Genomic DNA, 7292 nt, shown 5'->3' on the forward strand with positions numbered 1-7292 from the left:
TGTTAATGTTTGCCTATGGTCAAGTGTACAATGGTGTAATGGTTGTTTTCATGCATGAGGTCATGGTATGCATTTTCGATGGGGTCATGCATTGATGATTGGACTCTAGCTAGATTGATGGTTATATGGTTATGTGCTTATGTACTATATGTCTATATGTTGTTATGATTATGTTATACATGTATCACGTTGATTTGATGATCTTGAAGATGACACATCCTCCCTGAATTATGTTAAGCTATGTCAGTTTATTGTGATTTGGTTTAGCTACCATAGTATGCCTTGCAGGAAAGAGATCAAATGGCTAGCAAGATGGTAGACTACAAAGACTCTCCTTATGAGTCAGATGAGAAGTGTCATGTTGGGTACTCTTTTGATTTGGCAGACATATTGAGAAGCTTGAAGGAAGAAATAAGGAGTTGTAAGACAAACAATGATAGAATTCTACAGGCACAAGAGAAACAAGCAGAGGTCAATGCAATACTTATTCAAAGTTTTCCAGAATTGTAGTGACAAGGGCCACTTCGGATCAGCCATGGACATGAGGAAAAAACTAATGGGGCATATGGCATAGGTCTCATGGTGGTCACATTTCAAATATAGATGACATTGTTAGAGATGGCAGGTTGTTGAATACCCCTAATAACATAGGTGATGGATACATATACTATTCTAGTTCTAGTTCTGATAGGCACCATGTTCGTCATCGTTATCATCCTTATAAGAAGAGTGATAGGGGATACTTTCCATATGAGTTTAAGAAATAAAAGCCACCTAGTTTTGATGGAGATGTTAATAAGCCAGAAGATGCAAAGGCTTGGATACTTGGGATGAACAAATTCTTTGAGTTGCATAATTACACAAATAAATTGAAGGCCACAGTAGCGATCTCCAACTTGAAAGGTAAAGCAAACATTTGGTGGGAAGATGTGAATCAGGTTAGAGACATTAGGACAGATGAATTGAGTTGGAATGAGTTCAAGAATCCTTTTAGGAAGAAATACTTGTTAGAAATGTACTGCGACAGTAAGACCAAATAATTATATGAGCTAAAGATGGGATCAATGTCAGATGAAGAGTACACGACTAAGTTTCTAGAGCTATTGAGGTATGTACCATATCTTAAAGATGAGAAGGCTAAAGTTCAACAATTTATCAATGGATTTCCATTGGAATTTAGAGATTGTATTGAGTGTGATGAGCCTCGGTCACGTGAGGAAGTTATTGTGAAGTTGAAGCATTTCTATGAATAGTTAAAGCGTAAGAATGAATCTCAGCAAGGATGGAAAGGGAAAGACAAAGGTAAAGGTAAATGGTAGCTGAAAAGAATAAGGCCTTGAAATGAAAATGAGAAAAAAAATGTGGCACCACAAAAGAGGTCCAATGCGGCTAGATGGGCATGGGTCATAGAAACAGCATAGAGGTGATGGTACTAGTCAGTTGGAGTGTTGGTCATGTAGTAAGGAGCATCGTAAGAGAGATTGTCCACATAATCTGAGTGGTAAGCTTCATATATATAGTGTGTAGGAGGCATAGACTATTGGGGATGTTGGTCAGAGCATTCCTCGTATTTATGTATCATTGGATAACAAAAAGGCAGACCATCAGGCATCTATCAGTGAGATGGATGGTAAGATTTATGATCAAGTTATTTTTATTTTGATTCACCCTGGATCTAATTATAGCTATGTTAGTCCTGACTTGGTGGATAAGTGTAATTTGAGTAAGGACTTGTATTCAGAATCTTGGTTAGTGTAGTTGAATACAGGTACAAAGAAGCGATTTCATCATTGGGTAAGAGCTTGTGCATTTGATTTGAATGATATGCCTACCACAACACATCTAAATGTATTACCATTGGGATCAAATACATTATGTTATTGGGCATGGATTGGTTGTATCTTCATAGGACCAAGGTGGATTGTTATGACAAATCCATTGAGTGTGTTGATGACAATAAGGAACCAAGAGTCTTACAGGGAAAAAAGAAAGCCACATTAGTTAGGACGGTGATAGCTATTGTAACAGCCCTGGTGAAAATTACATGTAAAAATATATAAATACCACGGATGATGGGACACGTATTCCAAGTTGAACGGTGGGCAAGACATCCTAGTGTGTGTTCATTTGGTTGTTTATGGCTAAGGAAATAGACAAAGACAATGGGTAAGGCATTAAAGAGGAAAAAATGTACTTTGGCACATTTATTTATGAAAATAATGGAAATTAGGAGAAGAGGAAGGTGAAAGGTCACATGTTGCATGTGAGGAGGAAATTGAAGGAAAATAATGGAAAATGAAGAAAACAGAGGCCTCATTAATAAAAAGGCTTATGAGGATCAGTGGGCAAGACTTGGTCAGTTCTTTTTTGGAGCTCTCTCATTATTCTCTCTCTCTCTCTCTCATACTCTTGGACACTCAGAGTTTTCTTGGAGCACTTTGGCATTGGAGCAAGAAAGGAAAATAAGGCAAGAGGAAGCAAGGATCAAGCATGGAAAGCCAGGATCAAGCAGCTACAACAGGCTTCATTGCAAGTATCAACTTGCATGTGTATTTTCCTTGCTAGATTTGGCATGCATGGGATTGCATGTGTTTCTTTTCTACCATGACATGGATTTTTCCAGGTGTGACAGTATTTTCACCCTAGCCTTGCCATTTCCTGATAGATTTGATGAGATGGGTTCTCTCATGTGTTTTGTGGGGATGGCTAGATTAGATTTGAAGTTGAGTTGGGTGGCTCTCCGAATTGACAAACACATGGTGGTAGTGGTACCTAAACCAAACTGAGGATGCACGAAGCCATTGGCCTAGTAACTCCTGAACTGGACTGTGGGTTGTGGTAAAGCCAAATTGTGTGCCTTAGTGGGCCTAGGAATCCTTGTTGATGAATGGCGGGATATAAGGTAAATCCAAGAGGTGGATTTTATCTCCGTTGGGCCTAGTGATTTCAGGATGGAATGCACGGTAAAGCCTAGATAGTATGTCTCAGTGTAGGGCCTAGTGATCCCTGGATCAGACTGCGGATGCACGGTAAAGCCTGAGAGACTAGGAAGCACTCAAATTCCTCACGGTGTAGGCAGAGAACCCCAGTGGCATCCACATTGATTGGTGCTTTTGATGTGTTATATGAGTCCCACATTCATGCTTGGAATATGGAACAGGGGTGATTGGCTGAAGAGAGACTTGGCTCAGCCAATCTATGGTTGGGTGGAATGTGGTAGTCCCATCATTGATTGGTTCATTGCATTTATTAATGAAAAATTCATTCCCTTGATTTTCATGTGAAAATGTACTGATGTATGTATGGATTTTGATGGCTAATATGTTTATTGTATCTATGTTCATATTATATTGTTTATATGCACATTTACCCGAAGGGTGTTACAACTATGCAAGAAAAGCGCAGTCATAGAAAAGGATGTGTGTTATCCGCAATACACATTTCCAGTGACAAGGGTAAGGAAGTTGAGGATGAATATTTTTTGAGTATATACTCACATCTACAATAGTTTTAGGATGTATTTCCTAAGGACGTTACATAGTTTCCACCTCACAGGGAGGTAGAATTTTCTATTGAGTTAGTGCCAAGGGAAGCTCCAACATTAAAGGCACCTTACAGGATGAGCACACCTGAGTTGGTTGAGTCGATGTTGCAGTTGAAGGAAATGTTGGAAAAAGGATACATTAGACCAAGTATATCACCTTGGGGGGCACTGGTATTATTCGTGAAGAAGAAATATGGTACTCTCAGATTGTGCATTGATTACGGGAAGTTGAACAAAGTGACTATTAAGAACAGGTATCTATTACCGAGGATTGATTATTTGTTTGATCAACTGAAGGGAGCAACAATGTTATCTAAGATCGACTTGAGGATGGGCATTATGAGTTTGTTGTAATTCCATTCAATTTGAATAATGCTCTAGCTACATTTATGTGCTTGATGAATAGTGTGTTGCATCTGTATTTGGATAAGTTTGTTATTGTGTTCATTGATGACATATTGGTATATTCTAAAAATGAGGAAGAGCATGCTGAGCATTTAGCAGCAGTGTTGAGGTTGTTGAGAGAGCATCAATTGTATGCTAATATCAACAAGTGTAGTTTCTTTCAGATTGAGGTACATTGCTTGGGACATGTTGTCTCTAAGGAGGGCATTGTAGTAGATACAAAAAAGGTAAGGGCCATCATGGAGTGGGAAGTTCCCAGGAATATGGATGAGGTAATATCTTTCATGGGATTGGAAGGCTATTACAGGAGGCTCATCAAGAACTTCTACAGATTTCTTATCCTATTACATCATTGCAGAGGAAAGGTAAGAATTTTGAATGGACAGAGGAGTGTGAGGCTAGTTTTGAGCAGCTTAAGAAATTGTTGACACATGCACCAATGCTACAGATTGTAGATCTGGAAAACGATTTTGAAGTATGTATAGATGCTTGCAAGAAGGGACTTGGTGGAGTCCTTATGCAGGATGGACATGTGGTATTCTATGAGTCACGAAAACTAAACGAGCACGAGCATAACTACCCAACACATGATTTGGAGTTAGCAACGATCATACATGCATTGAATATGTGGAGGCACTATCTTCTTGGCAGGAGGTTTGTACTGATGAGTGATCACATTGGGTTGAGGTATTTGTTTGACCAACCAAATCTAAATGCCAGGAAAGCTAGATGGTTGGCCATGATCAGTGAGTTTGACTTCGATATTAGGTACATCAAAGGTAAAGAGAATAAGGTGGCAGATGCTCTTAGTAGGCGGATACAGGTAAATCACTTAGCAGCTATGAGCTCCTATGGGACAGACTTACAAGATAGGATCTTGTAGGCAAGTCAGCAGGATGTCAGGTATATGGATATTGTGCACAGGTTGCAGCAGAGTACTAGTATAGGTACATGTGATAGTACATGTACAAATATAGGTGGTAGTACAGGTGGTAGTATAGGTACAGGTACATGTGACAATACATGTAGTGGTACAGGTGCAGGTGCACATGATGTGGACTATTGTCTTACGGCAGACAGATTGGTTAGCTTCAAAGACATGATAAATGTGCTAGACAATTGTGAGCTCAAAAAGGTGATCATGAGAGAGTTTCATGTGAAACCATATTTAGGTCACCTAGATTATCAAAAGACATTGGTTGCAGTGAAGAAATTTTATTATTAATGAATATTAAGAGGGATGTAGTAGAGTTTATGGCAAGGCGTTTTTATTGTTAGTGTGTGAAGACAGAGTGTAAACATCCAAGTTTAACTGCTACAGCCGATTTTGATTCCAGAGTGTAAATCAGAGGTCATTTCCATGGAATTTATCACAGGATTGTCAAAGATAGTGAAACAACATGATTCCATCATGGTTATTGTGGATAGGTTGACAAGGTTGTACATTTCATTCCAGTGAAGTCTACATTCTCATCTAGCGATGTAGCACATGTATTCATCAGAGATGGGTTCAAATTGCATGGTGTTCCAAAGAGGATTGTATCAAATAGGGATGCAAATTTCACTTCCAAGTTCTAGAAGGAGTTGTTTGCAGGTTTGGGCACAAAGTTGGCCTTCAATACAGCTTATCATCCTCAGATAGATGGATGAACAGAGAGGTTCAACTAGTTATTGGAGGACATGTTGAGGATGTACATGATGCATTAGCAGCGAAAGTGGGAAGAGTATCTGTAATAGCCCTGGTGAAAATTACATGTAATAAAAGTTAATAAAGGAAAAAATAATAACCACGGTTGATGGGACACTTATTCCAAGCTGAATGTTGGGAAAGACATCCTTGTGTGGGTGTTCATTGGTTTATTATGGCTAAGGAAATTGGCAAAGGCAATGGCTAAGGCTTTGGAAAGGAAAAATGGCATTTTTGGCACATTTATTTATGAAAATAAAGGAAATTAGGAGAAAAGGAAGGTGAAAGGTCACAGGTTGCATGTGAGGAGGAAATTGAAGGAAAATAATGGAAAATGAAGAAAATAGAGGTCTCATTCATAAAAAGGATTCTAAGGATCATTTGGTAACCTTTTTCCAGTTTAGTTTGGAGATCTCTCATTATTCTCTCTCTCTCACATTCTTGGACACTTCAAGTTTTCTTGGAGCATTTTTGCATTGGATCAAGAAAGGCAAAGAAGGCAAGAGGGAGCAAAGATAAAGTAGAGAAAGGCAATATCAAGCGACTACAACAATATTCTTTGCAGGCATCAATTTTCATGTGTATTTTCCTTGCTATGTTTGGCATGCATGGTATTGCATGTGATTCTTGCGCTGTTATGGCATGGGTTTTGCTAGGTGTAACAGTTTTTCAGCCTAGCCTTGCCATTTCCAGAAAGCCATGGTGTGATGGGGTTATCATGTTTTGGTTGAGTTGGATTGTCGGATGGATTTGAAGCTGAGTGAGGTGGATCTACGAATGATAGAGCACATGGCCTAGTGGTTCCTAAACCAAACTATGGATCATGGTAAAGACACTAGCCTAGTGACCCCTAAGCTAGACTGTGGGTTGTGGTAAAGACAAGATTGTGTTGCCTCGGTGGGCCTAGGAATCCTTGTCAGTGAATGGCAGGATATACGGTAAAGCCAAGAGGTGGTTTTCTCTCCGCTGGGTCTAGTAATCTCGGGTTTGGAATATGCGGTAAATCCTGAAGAGTGAGTCTCAGTTTAGGGCCTAGTGATCCGGGTTTGGATTGCGGTAAAGCCTGAGAGACTAGGAGACAGGAAAATTTCTCACAATGTAGGTGGATAAATCCGGTGGCATCCATGCTTTCTTGGCCTAGTGATCAGGTGGAGATAGTGGTAAAGCCTATTATGACATGTTTATTGTGTTGGCCTTGTGATCTGAGACACATTACGATAAAGCTTGGTTTCTATTGACAATGGTGAGGTGGTTTAGCCTCGGGATGCCCTAGTTGGTTCTTTGGTTTGAGTCCCACATTCATGCTTGGAATATGGCATGGGGGTGAATGGATGAAGACATATTTGGCTCATCCATTCAATGGTCAGGTGGAATGTGGTAGTCTCATCCTAGGTTTGGATTTTTCATCTTTAATGAGAGGTTATTTCTCCTTATATTTATATGAGTATTATACTGGTTTATATGTGGATCATATGGATTTGATTTCATTGGTATTTTTGTTGCTATTATGCTAGTTATGTATGTGTTTTATGACAGTGGCTATGCATGACTCTCATCATGTTTTTACTTGCAAATGAATGGACAATGTATCTATGACCTAATAAATGATAATGCAACAAATGATATGAGGGAACAATGGTTCTTAGCGATTCTCAG

The sequence above is a fragment of the Pinus tabuliformis genome, chromosome 5_1 (genome assembly GCF_031772625.1).
Source record: "Pinus tabuliformis cultivar Carrire ecotype Pingquan chromosome 5_1, CPIR1, whole genome shotgun sequence".
NCBI classification, from domain to species: Eukaryota; Viridiplantae; Streptophyta; class Pinopsida; order Pinales; family Pinaceae; genus Pinus; species Pinus tabuliformis.